Raw genomic sequence first — 19,163 nt, 5'->3', positions numbered from 1 at the left:
GTGTGGCCTATATAAGGGCAACAGGAATTTCCCTGTGGTGATGGAACTGTTCTGTATCTTGACTGTATTGATGTCAAAATACTAGTTGTGATAATAAATTGCAGTTTTGTGCAATGTTACCATTAGGGTACATGGGATCTCTCTGTATGATTTCTTATACCTTCATATCAACCTACAATTATCTCAAAATAAAATGTTTTAATTTTTTTTAAAGTTGCATATTTGCAATTTTGTATGGTTCAATCCAATATCTAAAATGTAGTTGAGCCACAATTCAACCTATACTCATTACTTCATAGCTACATTCGACTTCCCCATGACCCCTGGCTCACTCAAGGAGGCCAAGGATCATCTGCTAGGTCCTAGGGAGGAGGTTGGAGGACTGGGAGAGGTCAACAGGTGCATGGAGGTCCAGGCTTGTCAGGGAGAGCTGGATTACTCTCCTAGTTTAGAATAAGGCCCTGAGTGGTTTAGATAAGTAACACTCTAAAAGAAATTTGGAGACAGCCCTATTTTATTCTTTTTCTAATTCAAAAGAATAGGAAGATATAAATATGAAATGAAGAAGGGAAGTGGGAGAGACTAAGAAGAAGGTGGAAATTGAGAGATGCTCTCACCTCTGTCAGCAATAAACTGAGCTGTCTTCTACATTTGCCTTCTCCATGGCCTCCAGACTGAATAAATAAGCCCCTAGAAGAAATGATCTAATTAGCAAAGCTACTCAGGAATAGTGCCTACATGCGACCAACTAACACCCTAGACAAGGGTTGCCCACTGCTCCTGGGACTTCCTACCCTGGCCTTAGGGTTAGAATACCTGGTATCGAGTCCTGCTTACCCAAACCATCTGTGAAAGATTGGTTATGTCCCTTCCTCTCCTGGCTTACCATTTAACCACCACCACTACCATACTCCATTAACCAGATGACCTAGAAGTTCCCTTCCAGAGTCTCCCACCATCCCTCCTCTAGGTCCTGACTCTCACTAACAGGTTGTGAAATACTGTTAAGTGTGAAAGCCCCAGTGGGCCTGGCTTAGAGACTCACCTTTTCTTCCATTGTTCTGGCACATCCAGTGGATTCAAGCAGCTCCTTGGAGGGGCCCCTTGCTCACTGCTTAGACTTCACTGGTCAGGGAAAGATGAGAGGGACATTCTTCTGCTTGCCCTTTAAGTCCAAACATCACATGATTTCATAGCACTGGTCCAGCTGGAGCTGACTGGCCAGAAGCCTCTGGCCCCCACAATTATGGCTTGCTCCAGGCAGATCCAATGCATAGGCTTTGCCACAGTCCCTGGGAGCCACAGGAAAAGAATGTGACCAGAGAGAGCTTCCACCAAGTGCCCTAGGGCACATTCATGAGCATTAGCAACATGGAATTTCTTTTCAAATGTCAAAAATGCAAAACAAGCCCACTTATTTGTAAGTCTGGCTCACTGGGCAAGAAGAAAAACAAAAAGGAAAACAAAAACCCTGAATTCCATTTATGTCATTGTGTTTACAAAGCTAGGTCCTGAAATGTGAACATGACAGCCCTCAAAGGCATTGGGGTACAAGATGTGTGTGTGTGTGTGTGTGTGTGTGTGTGTGTGTGTGTGGCGAGTGGAGAGTAGCCAATAGAAAGAACCTGGACTCCCAGCTAAGCACAGCTGTGAGAATCCTGGCTCTGCAACTTACTAACTGTATGGCCTTGGCCAACTTGCCTTACTTCTCTAAGTCTCAGTTTCCTCATCTGTAAAATGAAAATAATAAATAGTACCTACCTCATAATTATGTTAAGCTTTACATTATATGTAAAGGATAAGTAAAATAGGCTCAATAAATGGTGCTTATTGTAATACTATGTCCATTTAGAGAGACAGTAACAGATAAAAAGGAATGGTGCTTTTTTTTTTTTTTTTTTTTTTTTTTTTGCGTTGAATAAATGTGTGTGTGTGTGCCTAAAGAGAGAGAAACAAGGCCTGGTGTAATAGCTCACACCTGTAATCCTAGTACTTTGTGGAGCTGAGGTGGCAGGCTTGCTTGAAGCCAAGAGTTTGAGACCAGTCTGAGCAACACATGGAGACCCCAACTCTACTAAAAAAAAAAAAAAATTTTTTTTAATTACCCAGTCATGGTGACATGTGCCTGTAATCCCAGCTACCCTGGAGGCTGAGTCAGAACAATCACTTGAGCCCAGGAGTTCAAGGCTGCAGTGAGCTAGAAGGACCCCATTGCACTCCAGCCTGGACAACAGAGATGCTGTCTCAAAAAGAAAAAAGAGAGAAATGAGAAGATTTTGATTTTTGGCGAAGGTCATATCCTTCAAACTTCATTATTTAAATGTGTCTCTCTTCTATTATGCCTGAGGGGCCCTGTTCCCAGCCTCCCTTACAGAAAGTTTCAGAATATCAACAAAGCTGTATAACCTAAAATCATCTCGAATGCCTCTGGAGCCATTAGAACCGATAATTTTGTTTCACATTTCAGTTGCCCCAGTGGCAATGCCAGTAAAACCATTACCAGCGCAGGAAACAATGAAGGGTAATCTTCACTTTAAAGTTTTCAATCTGAAGTTCTCCAAATTCACAAAATTAAAGAGCAATACCTCCATAAATCCCCCCGACGGTGACAATTTTCATCAGTGGCACCTGGTGTGAGAGGAGAGAAAACCGCCCATGTAAAATGTCTTAGGACTGCTAAGCAATTTGTGTCAATCATCTGCTACATAATAAACCACCCAAAACCTAATGACTGAAAACAATTGCAAATCACTTACTTGCTAATGAGTTTGAAATTTGGGCAGGGCTTGGAAGGGGCACAAGGTGTCAACGGGGGTTGCTCAGGGCTTGAAGATCCACTTCTAGGATGGCTCACTTACAGAGTGAACAAGATGGGGCTGGCTGTCTGCTGGGAGCTCAGCCAAGAGGCTCCTTTCTTCTCCGTGTGGTTGCAAAGACATCCTCACAGCAGGGTGGCTGGCTTCCAAAAGGGAGGAGGCTGGAGCTGCTAGGCTTTCTTAGATCCTTGGCTCAGAAATCCCCCAAAATTACTTCCTGCACATTCTATTGGCCGAATCAGTCACAGACTCAGCTATTCAAGAAAGGAGTCAAAAGCTCCACATCTTTTGTTTTGTTTTGTTAAAAGACAGAGTCTCATTCTGTCATCCAGGCTGGAGTGCAGCAATGCAATTGAGGCTGAGTTCACTGCAAAGTGTTCCTCCTGCCTCAGCCTCCTGAATAGCTAGGACCACTACCAACCAGGCTAATTTTTTTATTGTTTTTTTTTTTAGAGAGACGAGGTCTTGCTATGTTGCCCAGGCTGGCCTTCAACTCAAGTGAGCCTCCTGCCTTGGCCTCCCAAAGTGCTGGGATTACAGGTATGAGCCACCATGCCTGGCCAGGTCCACTTCTTGATGGGACGAGTAGCAAGCACATACAAGTAGGGCAGAGTAGTTTGAGATCATCTTCAGAGACCAACTAGCACAAGCCCCCACCAGCCAAAGAATAACCCCAACCAGCAGGTAAATGTCCAGATTCTCATAATTAGAGAGCAGATGCAGTGTGCTGAACCAACACTGCTCACTGCTCACCCTGAGGAAATGGGAGTTTTGGAAGAAGTTCCCCACTAAATGGGGGAACAGGCACAGGACGGGGGCCATCATTCAAAGGCGAAGTAGTATCACAAGTTAAAACCATAAGAAACCTAAAAACGCTTTTGAATACCTACTGTGTACTCTCAGCACTTTGGGTACAGGGTAAGGCAAATATTATCATCCTCAATTTAGGGGATGTGGAAAATGAGATGCAGAGGAGTTAAGTGATTTGTGTGAGGACATTAAAATGGCAAGTAAACGGGACTCCATGAGGTTTTGGATGCCAAGCCTGGTGCTCTGTTCACTTTGTTCAGTGGGGGAGAGGTACCTTTATGGCTGAAGCTTGGCAAACAAATGGAGAAAATGCCACAAGGCGAAGCAGGAAAGAGATGGATTTGGGAATTCTTTTGTGGATGGGTTGGGGGAAGCTGTGACACGCACTAAGAAGTCAGTAAAATCTCCTAAAATTCCATGAGCCATCTTGATTTTTGTTTTCTCCACATGACCTTGGTGACCCCAGGGGGCCATAAGCAGTGGCTGATGGGGAAGCAGTCCCACCCTGTTGGTAACTCACGCAGCCTCTCAGCCACAAGTCCTTTCCTGAGGAGCTTAGCGATCCCTTCTGGTTTATCAGCTTCAGGGACCACCTGGGCAGCCTACCAATTGGTTCAAAGTTCCTGCGTCTATCAGAAGTGAGTTTTGCTGATGCTGCATGTGGCCCCTCAGCCAGCCTGACGCACCGCCCGGCTCCATCTGCATCCATCAGCACAGTCCCCTGGTGTGTGCTTTGCTCGCATCGCACACAAGGCTTGCACCCTTCCTGCACTCAAGTACAGAAAATGCAAAGGAAATCAAGGCTTCAGAGCTATGTCGTCCAGTACAGTATCCACTAGCCACACGTGGCTATTTAAATTTACATGTAATAAGTACAAATTAAGTCAAATACTTAAAAATTCCATTCTTCAGTTGAGCCAGCCACATTTCAAGTGCTCAACAGCTAGCTACATGTGGCTAGTGGCTACCTATTGGACATCACAGTTATGGAACATTTCTATCATTACAGAGAGTTCTATTGGACAAGCACTGCTGTAGAAACATACTTCACGCACCTTGGACTCATTTCAAGGTCTGTAGCCACAGCAGAGCATTTTATTCCAAAGCCCTTCTTTAGTTCACCATGGTTTACCCCCATTCATAGGTTACAGGCAGTCTCTGGGGATACAGACAAGATATGTTCTTGAGAATGTCTTTAGGTTGGATTTGTATGTAAATGTCTTTAGGTTAGATTTGTATGTTGGACTTGTCTTTAGGTTGGATTTGTGCGTACTTGGATCCCTGATGAACAGCACATGTACAGCAATGATAATAATAATAGTAACACTATAATGGCTCATATGTGGTAATAACACAGTATAATGATATAATAATAATACCCCTGTGCTGTAATAAATTACAGAACTATTGTGCTCTTTCTTTTAATTTATAAGCTAATAGGAATGTTACACTTATTTTGATCTTCTAACCAGCTCAATAATAACCTTTCCATTTCAATAATTAATCCACTACACTTCTTAGTAATAGTTGACGCTTCCCTAGAGCACTGCCTTTCACATGTTCCATTATTCTCACTTTATCCTTTATAATTGTTCTGAAAGACCAGTGACTGCAGCCTAATGCTTTCCCAGTGAATGGTGGCATGTGGCTTTTCTCCAAATGCTTAATTATTTCTACTTTCATTTCTATTGTCATCACCTTTCTCTTCACTGCATGCTCACCTGGACTTGCAGTAGAAATTCCGTTTTGGAGGCATGGTCATACAGGTAAACACAGACTCACAAAATTCAATAAATAAGTTAAGATGACAGTGATGTTGTACTTATGCGACTATATAAACAATCAGACTAGCTGCTTACATAAAGATGCTGCACCAACAAACTGCTTACGCCATGCTTCACAGAAGAAACTAGTTCCCTAATTATTAATTTAATTATCTAATGACAAATTATCCTTATAGGAGGCCTTGGGAGCCCATTAGCAAGTACAGAATGCTGTAAATGGGGTCATCCATAACCCAGGGACTGCCTGTATTCTTTCTCCTTCAGCTAACGTGCACTGAACACCTACTATGTATCAGACCCTATGATACAAGACTTAGCATTTATTTCCATGAAATTGCATTGTTTTGTTTTGACCAAGACTCAAGGTCCTTTAAAATCTTGATTCTTTTATCTAGACAGTGATCCCTCCCAGCTGTAAATCTAATCAGTATGATTTTACTTCATCCAAGTCACTGAAACATCCAAGGCTAAGAACAGAGGCTTATATACAATAAGATAGGTGCAACCTTGGATCCAAATACATGACTCTCCTTCCCCTTCCAGTAATGTTGGCAAGAGTCTTGTTGTGGGACTAGTGCTCTACCCTTTGCTTTCCCTCTTCCTCCACTTTAAGTCTCCCTATTTAGACTTGAACTAAAAGACGGTCAAGTGTGGTGAAGGAGTGAATGTATCAGTTTACTTTCTGAATCCCAAATAGCTTTGGTGACAAAAATCAAAATTCAACACAGAAGGAGTTTGAAACAACAAAGATAAAATAGGATTTTTGGGTCCACTGAAAAGTCCAAATGGACATTAAATATAGATCAGAAACCCTTGTGATTGATCCATTACGTATTTATCCTATATCCGCTCTTCCTGTGAAGAATCAGCAAGGAAAGAGGAGACACAGGGCTATCTCGTGTACATGTCATGTTTTCTTTTGCTTCTGAACCTCTAGTTTGGAGTGCGAGGAGTTATATTAACAGGGTTCACAAATGTCAAGCTCCATCTCCTTCCTGGCATGTGGTAGAATTGCAGTTCTCCACTTTTTACTACCTTCCTTAGAGGCAGACACTGTTAACTGCTTGACACAGACCTTTCTAGACCTTTCTTCTACATTTCCACACATGAGTAAATGTATGTAAAAGATACAGCAGGAAAACATTTAGAAATATTAATCTAAACCAGGGGTCCTCAAACTTTTTAAACAGGGGGCCAGTTCACTGTCCCTCAGACCGTTGGAGGGCCGGACTATAGTTTAAAAAAAACTATGAACAAATTCCTATGCACACTGCACATACCTTATTTTGAAGAAAAAAAACAAAAGGGCAAAAATACCCACATGTGGCCCGCAGACTGTAGTTTGAGGACGCCTGGTCTAAACCCTCCTTGCTGCCACTCTCCACACAGCATGGCTCTTCTGTGCCCATTGCCACAGGGAGGGACGGAAGAAAATCAACAAGCACAGGGCATTATGAAGGTTAAATCTGAGGACAGAGGGATCCCCTGCCATCGCTTTCCCCATTCTTGACTATTCTCCTGGGAGACAGAGAGACAGGGGCCTGAGAGAAAGCGGTGGGACTATATTTTGGAGCGTCCTAGAATGAGGAGCTTGGCAGCCTGTCTCAGGGGCAGAATCCCAAAGAGTTGCCTGTAGACAACCTCTCAGACATTCCAAGGTCCTGGCAGGGAGAAAGAGCAGCAAAATGAATCCTGGGCCTGCAGAATGATTTCTGTGCCCATGGGCAGAGTACAGAAGTAGCAGAGAGAACCACCAGACTGACAGGACGGGGACACCTGTGTGAACTGACACCAAGACTCAGATATGAAGGTAGGATATCTTGGCAGGTGCCTATGTTGACAGATGACCTCAAGTATCAGACGGACTGACTGCTCTCCCAGCTCCTGGTGCTTTGGGACTCAGACACAGTCCTGGAAAAAAGAAATGAGAAACTCCAAATTCACTGAGGCTGATACTGTGGGGATTCAAAACATAAATTAGATTGAAGTATAGAAAACTAAAAGAAGTTCTATTTGTTGTATGCCTGAGTTGTGAATTTACTATTCAACACAGGTACGTACATATACATACACACAAATATTTTTAAATGGTATCATAATCTATATATTGTTCATGTCTTTATTACAATGTATCTGTAAACAATTCCAATGCAGAGTATACCACAGATAGATGTACTATGACTTATTATTTATTATTTAGCCACATACTTACTGTCAGCTATTTAGATTGTTTCCAGTTTTTGCTGTTTGTTTCAACCATAGCTTCAAATGGATATCCTTATGTGCACATATGTATTTCTGTAGGATAGATTCCTTGAACCAAATTATAAGATCAAAGGGCATAAGAATTTTTAATTTTGATACATACTGGCTATTTGACCTCTGAAATGACTAACAGTTTATATGTCTATGGGAGTATATGAGAGTTTCTCTTTACCTTATAACCTCACAACCCTGAATATTATTAGTATTTTTCATTTTTGAGATTTAATAGTTAAAAATGGTTTTTCATCATTCTTTTTATTTCCCTAATTGGAAGATTTAACAACTTTTCATACGTTTATTTATCATGTATATTTCTTTTGTGAATTATCTGTCTCTCTTCACATCTTTTACCCATTGTTCTACTGATTTTCTCTCTGATTTGTAGGCAGTCTTTATAGGTTATGGGTATCAATCTTCTCTTTATTACATTTACTATGAAATTTTCTTCTAAGTCAGTCACTCTTCTTTTAACTCTTTAGAGTATTTCCTTGCACATAAAATTTAAGTATTTAAGTAGTCTTTTTATTTTATGAATGTCTCAATTATGAACAGCTTTTCACTTTGGTATTATAGCAGTAAATGTTTTATATTTTGTTTGAATACCACTATGGATTTAAATGTTTAATTCAGTTGAAAGCATTTTTTCAAAATTTTCAGTGGCCTCTGTTTACCAAGTTTTTCCCTCCTATCAGGCCCTGTGGCAGGCTGGTCCCCACCCTGCATGAATGTTCAGACTGTGCAATGTGATAAGGAGTGAAGTAATGCAAAGTGCTACAGGAACACACGTGGGAGGAGCCTTCAGGGCACGGGGATGTGAGCTGGACCCTGAAAGATGAGGTATTTGACTTCTTTTCGTAGAAGAGAAGAAGAAACATTCTAGGAAGATGGAATAACACACACAAAAACAAAGAGGTCCCAAAGACCAAGGCGTGTTTGAAGAATGATGTGGCCATATCTTAGTGTGAAACAGCTGGGATATAAGGCTCACAGGGATGTGGCAGGAGATGAACCTGGAAAATTAGTCAGGACCAGATGGTGAAGGGCCATGAGAAGTGTACACTACTTCAGGAAGTTCCCAGTCATCACTGGACCTGGGGATCACTTGAAAATAGTCCAAGCATGGGGAAGTGGATCAGGATATCGATGAAAGAAAATTGGCCAAGCATTGATAAGCATTGGAGGTAGATGATGGCTATTTGGACATCATTAGATATGTTTAGAAATTTTCATAATATATATTTGAAACAAAAAGGTTATCATCTTATGCAAGGACATTCTTTGATGTTATATAATATTAAAGGATTTTTGTTGTTGTGAATAGTATTGTTGACTTAAAAAAAAAAAACAAAACACAGATTAGGGCCAGGCATGGGGGCTCATGCCTGTAATCCTAACACTTTGGGAGGCCAAGGCAGGAAGATCAGTTGAGGCCAAGAATCTGAAACCAGCCTGGGCAATAGCAAGACCCTGTCTCCACAAAAGAATTTAAAAACTAGCCAGATATGGTGGCAAATGTCTGTAGTCCCAGCTAGTGGGAAGACTGAAGCAGGAGAATCACTTGAGCCCAGGAGTTGGAGGTTGCCGTGAGCTATGATGACACCACTGCATTCTACTCTGGGCAACAGAGTGAGAGCCAGTCTCAACAACAACAACAACAAAAAGCCAATTATTCTATATTCCATTGTTATACCAATACCTTACCCTGCTTTGGTGGGGAGAGGAAAGGGGTAAGCTCTTTTGTTATAGAAAAATATCATCTAATGAATATAGAAGAAACGATATAATTAGAAAATGGCCATTTTGCAACTCTCAAGGTAATAAAGCATTCAGGAAATTATTATTAGTTGATACTCAGACCATTAAATGCAGATTATTGGGGGAATTGTATATGTGTAACTTCTCAGAGTATCACCCCACAGGTCACTTACTGATTACAAAGGGAAAAAGGTAATTTTAGGGTAGTTGCGTGTATTTATGTGCATGTACAGAGGCAGCCACAGAACATAGTTTGGGACAATTAGGCAAATGTAAACATGACTCGATTAGATGATAATATATAATTATTTTTACGTTCATTTTCTTAGTTATGAAAATAACATTGTAGTTGTGTATGATATTGTTAAGAAATACATACTAAAATATTTAGGGGTAGGATGTTCAACAGTCTTGGTTTGCCTGGGATTAGGGGATTTCCTTGAAGTCAGGGCTTTCATTGCTGGGCAGTTTTGAGCAAATCAAGATGGTTTGTCACCCCAGATGAAGTGTCATGTTGTCTATAACCTTTTTCTGATAGTACTGGGGGAAAAAAAAAGGTAGTGGTGCAGTGGAGAAAGAAAATGTAGTAAAAATGTTTAGCTGCTGATTCTAGGTAAAAAGCCCTGGGTTATAGTATTCTTTAAATTTTTCTATTATGTGGAAAAATTTATGAATACTAAGTTGGAAAAAATTTTAAGTTTAAAAAGTATTGGCCGGGCGCTGTGGCTCACGCCTGTAATCCTAGCTCTTGGGAGGCCGAGGCAGGCGGATTGCTCAAGGTCAGGAGTTCAAAACCAGCCTGAGCAAGAACGAGACCCCGTCTCTACTATAAATAGAAAGAAATCAATTGGCCAACTGATATATATATATAAAATTAGCCGGGCATGGGTGGCACATGCCTGTAGTCCCAGCTACCAGGGAGGTTGAGGCAGAAGGATCGCTCGAGCCCAGGAGTTTGAGGTTGCTGTGAGCTAAGCTGACGCCACGGCACTCACTCTAGCCTGGGCAACAAAGCGAGACTCTGTCTCAAAAAAAAAAAAAAAAAAAAAAAAGTATTGGCCAGGCACTGTAATTCTAGCACTTTGGGAGGCCACGGCAGGCAACTCTTGAGCCCAGGAGTTCAAGAACAGCCTGGGCAACATAGCAAGACCCCGTCTCTACAAAAAATAAAATTAAAAATTTTTTTAAATATTGATTTTATATTGAGTCTTTATTAATCTCTTAGAAACTTATTTTATAATTTCTGCAACTTAGATAAATATAGGGCATAAACATGTAAAAAATGTCTACACTTCTGTGCTTGTCCACTGGACAGATTTTTGAGTTATTTGGTGCATAGATATTCATATCTATTATATCTTTATTGTGGATTGTGTAAATTGTGTGAACTGTGTTTATTATCTTATTTAGCACTTTTGGGTCTGAATTCTACTTTCTCTCATTTCAGAATCATAACCTCTGTTTTCTTGCTGTTTGCATTTTCCTTGCATACTTTGCCTATCTTTCAGAATTACTTTAAATATGCCCATTGTTTACTTTAAAGACTTGAATTTTGTGAGCCAACCAAAAAAGCTTTTTCTAGTGGATGAGCTAACCCAGGGCATGGGCAGTAACCTTCAGTCTTATGGCCACATGTGACCTTCTATGTCCTTGAGTGTGGCCTTTTAACGAAATCCCAATTTTACAGAGCAAATCCTTTTATTTTCATTAATACGGTTTTGTTCATCGTTTATTAGGTTGGCGTGAAAGTAATTGAGGTTTTAGCATTGTGGAAATTGGCCATTTGCTATTGAAATATATTTTTAAATGTGGTTATGTACATATCATTTTGATATGCATTTCTTGCTTTTTATGTCTTTTTGCTAATGACTTATTACTTGCTATTTATTTTATATTTATTTTAGACTATGGAAATGATGTTAGACAAAAAGCAAATTCCGAGAACGAGGAGGAAGGATAGAAAATGGCGTCCACAGATTACAGTACCTACAGCCAAGCTGCAGCCCAGCAGGGCTACAGCGCTTACACCGCCCAGCCCACTCAAGGATATGCACAGACCACCCAGGCATATGGGCAACAAAGCTATGGAACCTATGGACAGCCCACTGATGTCAGCTATACCCAAGCTCAGACCACTGCGACCTATGGGCAGACCGCCTATGCGACTTCTTATGGACAGCCTCCCACTGGTTATACTACTCCAACTGCCCCCCAGGCGTACAGCCAGCCTGTCCAGGGGTATGGCACTGGTGCTTATGATACCACCACTGCTACAGTCACCACCACCCAAGCCTCCTATGCAGCTCAGTCTGCATATGGCACTCAGCCTGCTTACCTAGCCTATGGGCAGCAGCCGGCAGCTACCGCACCTACAAGACCTCAAGACGGTAACAAGCCTGCTGAGACTAGTCAGCCTCAGTCTACCACAGGGGGATACAACCAACCCAGCCTAGGATACGGCCAGAGTAACTACAGTTATCCCCAGGTACCTGGGAGCTACCCCATGCAGCCAGTCACCGCACCTCCATCCTACCCTCCTACCAGCTATTCCTCTACACAGCCGACTAGTTATGATCAGAGCAGTTACTCTCAGCAGAACACCTATGGGCAACCGAGCAGCTATGGACAGCAGAGTAGCTATGGTCAACAAAGCAGCTATGGGCAGCAGCCTCCCACTAGTTACCCCCCCCCAACTGGATCCTACAGCCAGGCTCCAAGTCAATATAGCCAACAGAGCAGCAGCTACGGGCAGCAGAGTTCATTCCGACAGGACCACCCCAGTAGCATGGGTGTTTATGGGCAGGAGTCTGGAGGATTTTCCGGACCAGGAGAGAACCGGAGCATGAGTGGCCCTGATAACCGGGGCAGGGGAAGAGGGGGATTTGATCGTGGAAGCATGAGCAGAGGTGGGCGGGGAGGAGGACGCGGTGGAATGGGCAGCGCTGGAGAGCGAGGTGGCTTCAATAAGCCTGGTGGACCCATGGACGAAGGACCAGATCTTGATCTAGGCCCACCTGTAGATCCGGATGAAGACTCTGACAACAGTGCAATTTATGTGCAAGGATTAAATGACAATGTGACTCTAGATGATCTGGCAGACTTCTTTAAGCAATGTGGGGTTGTTAAGATGAACAAGAGAACTGGGCAACCCATGATCCACATCTACCTGGACAAGGAAACAGGAAAGCCCAAAGGTGACGCCACAGTGTCCTATGAAGACCCACCAACTGCCAAGGCTGCCGTGGAGTGGTTTGATGGGAAAGACTTTCAAAGGAGCAAACTTAAAGTCTCTCTTGCTCGGAAGAAGCCTCCGATGAACAGCATGCGGGGTGGTATGCCACCCCGTGAGGGCAGAGGGGTGCCACCGCCACTCCGTGGAGGTCCAGGAGGCCCGGGAGGTTCTGGGGGCCCCATGGGTCGCATGGGAGGCCGTGGAGGAGATAGAGGAGGTTTCCCTCCAAGGGGGCCCCGAGGTTTTCGAGGGAACCCCTCTGGAGGAGGCAATGTCCAACACCGAGCAGGAGACTGGCAATGTCCCAATCCGGGTTGTGGAAACCAGAACTTCGCCTGGAGGACAGAATGCAACCAGTGTAAGGCCCCGAAGCCTGAAGGCTTCCTCCCGCCACCCTTCCCGCCCCCGGGTGGTGATCGTGGCAGAGGTGGCCCTGGCGGCATGCGGGGTGGAAGAGGTGGCCTCATGGATCATGGTGGCCCTGGTGGAATGTTCAGAGGTGGCCGTGGTGGAGACAGAGGTGGCTTCCGTGGTGGCCGGGGCATGGACCGAGGTGGCTTTGGCGGAGGAAGACGAGGTGGCCCTGGGGGGCCCCCTGGACCTTTGATGGAACAGATGGGAGGAAGAAGAGGCGGACGTGGAGGACCTGGAAAAATGGATAAAGGCGAGCACCGTCAGCAGCGCAGAGACCGGCCCTACTAGACGCGGAGACCCCACAGAGCTGCATTGACTACCAGATTTATTTTTTAAACCAGAAAATGTTTTAAATTTATAATTCCATATTTATAATGTTGGCCACAACATTATGATTATTCCTTGTCTGTACCTTAGTATTTTTCACCATTTGTGAAGAAACATTAAAACAAGTTAAATGGTAGTGTGCCGAGTTTTTTTTTTTTCTTTTAAAGATGGTTGTTTAAGACTTAACAATGGGAACCCCTGTGAGCATGCTCAGTGTCGTGGAGAACCAAGAGGGCCTCTAACTGTAACAATGTCATGGTTGTGATGTTTTTTTTTTTTTAAATAAAATTCCAAATGTTTATAAACAGTAAAAAAAAAAAAAAAAAAAAGCAAATTCCGATTTTCTTATTCAAGTTCAAAATAGGTCGCAAAGCAGTGGAGACAACTCGCAACATCAACAGTGCATTAGGCCCAGGATCTGCTAAGGAACCTACAGTGCAGATGGTAGTACACGAAGTTTTGCAAAGGAGACGAGAGCCTTGAAGATAAGGAGCTCAGTGGGCGGCCATCACAAGTTGGCAATGACCAGTGGAGAGCAGTCATCAAAGCTGATCTTCTTACAACTACATGAGAAGTTGCCGAAGAACTCAACATCGACCATTCTATGGCCATTCGGCATTTAAAGCAAATGAGAAAGGTGAAAAAGCTCTGTAAGTGGGTGCCTCCCAAGCTGGCCCAAAATCAAAAAACTCATCGTTTTGAAGTGTTATCTTCTCTTATTTAAGCCACCATTCTGAGTTAGTTTTCACAGTTCCACAGTATACTCTTTCAACATATAGAGTCAACAGATTTAGGATTTTTAAATTTGGTTTTTAGTAAGTTTATTTTTTATTTTGTTATTTATTTTTTGAGACAGAGTCTCGCTTTGTTGCCCAGGCTGGAGTGAGTGCCGTGGCGTCAGCCTAGCTCACAGCAACCTCAAACTCCTGGGCTCAAACAATCCTTCTGCCTCAGCCTCCCAAGTAGCTGGGACTACAGGCATGCGCCACCATGCCCGGCTAATTTTCTATATATATTAGTTGGCCAATTAATTTCTTTCTATTTATAGTAGAGACGGGGTCTCACTCTTGCTCAGGCTGGTTTGGAACTCCTGACCTCGAGCAATCCGCCTGCCTCGGCCTCCCAGAGTGCTAGGATTACAGGCGTGAGCCACCGCACCCAGCCTATTTTTTATTTTTAATTTTTAAGAGATAGGGTCTTGCTCTGTCACCCAGGCTAGAGTGCCATGGACAGTCATAGCTCACTATAACCTTGAACTCCTGGGCTCAAGTGATCCTCCTGCCTCACCCTCCATGTAACTGGTACTACAGGTGCATGCCACCACACACAACTAATTTTTTTTTTTTTTTTTGGTAGAGATGGGGTCTCCCTGTGTTGCCCAGGCTTGCTTTCTGGTAAGTTTTATTGGTTCATAGCTTTGAATGTTAGTCTTGAGTCATTGTTTTTTCTTCTTTAGGAAATTCAATTACAGGTGTGTTAGATCTTCTTTGTCTTCTATAGCTATTACTTTCTTTCTAAGTGGTTCACTTTTTCATTTAATTTTAATTTTCTTGGAAACTTTCATTCTACTTTTTTATGTCTCTTTGGTATACTTTTTTAAATTTGTACCCTCTTGTATACATTGTGATTTAGCCCTAATTTTTAGAATCAGTGTCATCCTTCACTTTTTTCCTGTGCTCAGTCAACTTATTTCACAAATTTTTGTTTTGTGCCCACTTCTATTCTGCATTTGTGAATGTCTGATTTGTGCGTTTTTTTTTTTTTTTTTTCATATCTGCCATTACTTGTCTAGTACTATTTGATTCATCTGGGAGTGTTAGCTATAGTTTCCTCTGGTTTGAAGTTAGGTCTTGATTATTGCCATCAGCTGAAGAATTTTTATTTTCTTTTAAAAACGATTTTGAATGATGGCTGACTTTTTTGGTACATTTTCAAGACTTGGGTTTTCCTGGGCCAGGTATTACTGAAGGGCTGAAGGATTTAAGAGGCTTACTAGGTTTTTTAGCTCAAGAGTGCCCTCTTCAGTTGGTGCAGTGACATGCAATTGCTTTAACAAATGGCATCTTTTTAATTTGTTTTGGCATGGGGTGGGGAGTGTTAGGGAGAGTTTAGTGTGTCTTAGATTTCATGAAACTCTTCTTTCTGTAGGATCTTTAATTTCTGACTTCTTTATTCTTCCCTATTCTTCATCACCAAATTTCTAAGAGATGCCTTTTCCTTCTGAGTTCCTCTGTTCTTTCCCAGAAGCAGTACCCTCTCGAGATGTAGAGATTGGGCCCATGCACTTTCAAGCCCCTTCACCTCCCCAGTAGCAAGTGCTCCGATTCAGTACGGCTATTCTTAGTATTTCTCCACTTAGTGTGGGACTCTCTGGGACCCCAGTGCATTCTCATTTTCTCAAATAATTCCTGCCTACCTCTCTACTTCTGCATGGGCTCCACAGCTGGTACTGTGAGTCAGTCACTGATTTCAGATATTTATTTCCCCACTCAGATGAAATGAGAGTATGCAGTATTCTATTTCCCGGTTATGTGGTAGATAAACTTGTGATTTTATTTGCTGTCCTTGTTGATCTGTGTGGTTTTTGAAGATGTGTAGAAAGATTCAGACTTAGGCATTTGTCATCGTCTTCAGAGTCCTCAGTATCTAGCCTCGATTTATAAATGCCAATATTTATAAGTTTTTAGGTAAGACTTTCATATGTGCACTAAATAATTGGCCTGTTTTGTTGGCTTCATACTGGGGAAACATACGAAAGGGTTTTTTTATACAGATAAAATACAGAAGATGGTCCATCCAGGTCTCTAAACAGTTTTAGCCTGCCCCCCTTCACTCTGCCCTGTTGTACTGATAGAAGGCCTCTATATTGTGGTGGGTGCATGTGATCAACATATCCAGGATAGTCAGTACCTCCTAGTGGTCAATATGTCCAGAGTAGTCTGTCTGAGATGGTCAGTGTGCCCTGGATGCTTGATGTGCATGACAGCCATTGGATCTGGAGAGGTCCGTGCATGTAGGCTACTACTGCAAGGAGACTGGCTGGTCTGTTCTGACTGTTCAGGACATGGACTATTCGTTTTTGTATTCCTGATTTCTCCTTGTCAGGAAATTGTATTCCTCTCTCAGGGAATATGGCAGAAGACTGGGGGCATGTACACCCTTGCCAACTCCTAATGGCATGTGAGATTTAATTTCTTCATGGGAGGTCTTCTAGGCTTATTAAAGGACTGGCCCCAGGATCCTGGCTAGGAGAAAAGCAGGCTGCAAGAAAAACTCAGCACTGTTCAGCTCCTAGTCACCTCCAAGTGGTGCAGCTCCCACCTCCACTCCTTGTAGCTAAGGGTGGCTTGATTGTGGTCCCTCTGGGTCGTTGAGTAATGAGAGTCAGAATGAGGAAGAATAGCTGACATACAAGTGCACTGGAGTTGAAGCTGTCATTCTACCACTTAGTAGGTAGGTGGTCTTGAGCAAATAACTTAATTTCTCCGAGCCTCAGGTTCACAATGTGAAATTGGTATACAATGCTTGGCTTATTGCCTGGCACCACAGTAAACTCTCAACAAACTGTAACTGTTATCTTCTATTACACATGCATGCATATATGTACATACGCAAACACACATGCACGTGCGCACACACACAAGTGGGTTTCCTCCAGTATAGATATGGTTTTCATTTTATCACTGGATACTCATATATTCACTGGCTGAAATTAATATGGAAAAACATCACACCCAGTTGAATTCTGGGGAAAAACACTTAAGTAACTTAAATAGGTGGTGCTGTCTGATAAAACAGAATTCTGTATAACTCTGCATTTTGTTGTTGTCAAAGCTAGAAAATCCTCCCCTCATATTTCACCTTTAGGTATCCTATGCCCTCCCATTTCACAGACATGTATCTGGTCACAAGACCCTCAATCCTTTTTCCTGCTTCTCTCTCTAATCCAAAAGTCCCAAATTGACCGAGAAGATATGCTGTTTGGCCTGTGCAATGTTTTTTGGGTTTTTTTTTTAAATTTAAATAGCAGACATTTAAAAATCATATTTCACACAAAAACACAGATTTTTGGCTTCCCTTGACAAACTGAATGAGTAGGGCAGCACTGGGCCATCATTCCTCGCAGTGTGATGACTGGCCAGAACAGAGCGATGGCGCAGGGAGCTCCGGGCCCCCAGACCCGCCGCTCCTTACTGCCTCACGCTCACTCCCATTTCTCTTGATTTGGTTCCTGACTTCTCTCCTTGAGGCATTTTTCACTCCTGTTATGATCCAACCATCCCCTTTTGCTGAAGTTTACTACCAGGTCTTAGTTCAAACCTGTGAGAAGGTTACAATTTTATCATGCAAATCTGAGATGTCATTTTCTGGTATATAGTCTATACTGTCCTCCATTGATAAAGTGAACCAGGCCCTTGCCGGTACAATTCAGTCTTACCTTTATCTCCCCAGTCCTGCCTCACACTGCTTTGGCCTCATGCCTTCCTGCACATACCATTCCCTCTGCTTGAATTCCCTCTTTCCTACATCACTCAGCTCAAATACCGTGTTTCCCCGAAAATAAGACCTACCCATAAAATAAGCCCTAGCAGGATTTCTAAGCATTTGCACAATATAAGCCCTACCCTGAAAATAAGACCTAGTGATGGGCGTGGCTATGCAGTGTATCTGCACAACCCATGCATTTCATCACAGAGCTGTAAAGAAGATGAGCAGCCCTTCTCATCTGCCCCATGAGAGTTCCATTGCTCAACATGAGAGATTGGGGCTAATGGTTCTAAAGGAAATAGAGTCCCAGGAAATTCAGGATGGAATTCGGGGTTTGGAGAGTTATGATGATGTTCCAGAAGAAGACGACTTAACTATATTTGAATAAATGTAGATTGTTGTACCGTACTTAAAAAAAAAAATACATCCCCTGAAAATAATCCCTAGGGTGTCTTCTTGAGGAAAAATAAATATGAGACCCTGTCTTATTTTCATGAAAACACAGTATTAGCTTTCTTGGTCTCTACTTGGCCAGCCAAGACAGTCACTACCTCTGTTCTCTCAAATATGGTGCAGTGACTAATTCCAATAGGTATGTACCCAATGATCTAATCAGATGTCCATCTCCTGCAGGAGACTGTGAGGAAGTCAAGGGCAAAACTGAGTCTTATTCATCTTTGTATCCCCAGAGCCTGGTGCTTCTTGACAAAATAATCCAAGTTATAATTGGATGATGACATACCAGTTTTGGGACCAGTCACATCAGTTAGCTCAGCTAAATTATGCCGTGGTACCAAACTCTACCCAACTCTCAGTGGCTTATAAAAACAAAGGTTTATTTTTTTTTTTATTTTTTATTTTTTTGAGACAGAGTCTCACTTTGTTGTCCAGGCTAGAGTGAGTGCCGTGGCGTCAGCCTAGCTCACAGCAACCTCAATCTCCTGGGCTTGAGTGATCCTTCTGCCTCAGCCTCCCGAGTAGCTGGGACTACAGGCATGCGCCACCATGCCCGGCTAATTTTTATATATATATATCAGTTGGCCAATTAATTTCTTTCTATTTATAGTAGAGACGGGGTCTCGCTCTTGCTCAGGCTGGTTTTGAACTCCTGACCTTGAGCAATCCGCCCGCCTCGGCCTCCCAAGAGCTAGGATTACAGGCGTGAGCCACAGCGCCCGGCCACAAAGGTTTATTTTTCATGCACACTTTTCCATCATGGATTGGCTACATCTCTGCTTCACGTCCTCACTTTTTGGGACCCAGATTGAAAGA

At 42.7% G+C, this 19,163-nt stretch overlaps 1 pseudogene; it reads left to right on the top strand.

Moving 5' to 3' along the window:
* The first annotated feature begins 11,375 nt into the window (after positions 1-11,375).
* On the top strand, positions 11,376-13,715 carry LOC105872827 (RNA-binding protein EWS pseudogene; annotated as a pseudogene).
* The last annotated feature ends 5,448 nt before the right edge of the window (positions 13,716-19,163 follow it).

Source organism: Microcebus murinus, chromosome 2 (assembly GCF_040939455.1).
Source record: "Microcebus murinus isolate Inina chromosome 2, M.murinus_Inina_mat1.0, whole genome shotgun sequence".
Lineage (NCBI taxonomy): Eukaryota > Metazoa > Chordata > Mammalia > Primates > Cheirogaleidae > Microcebus > Microcebus murinus.
This window is presented reverse-complemented; position numbering and strand designations above follow the sequence as displayed.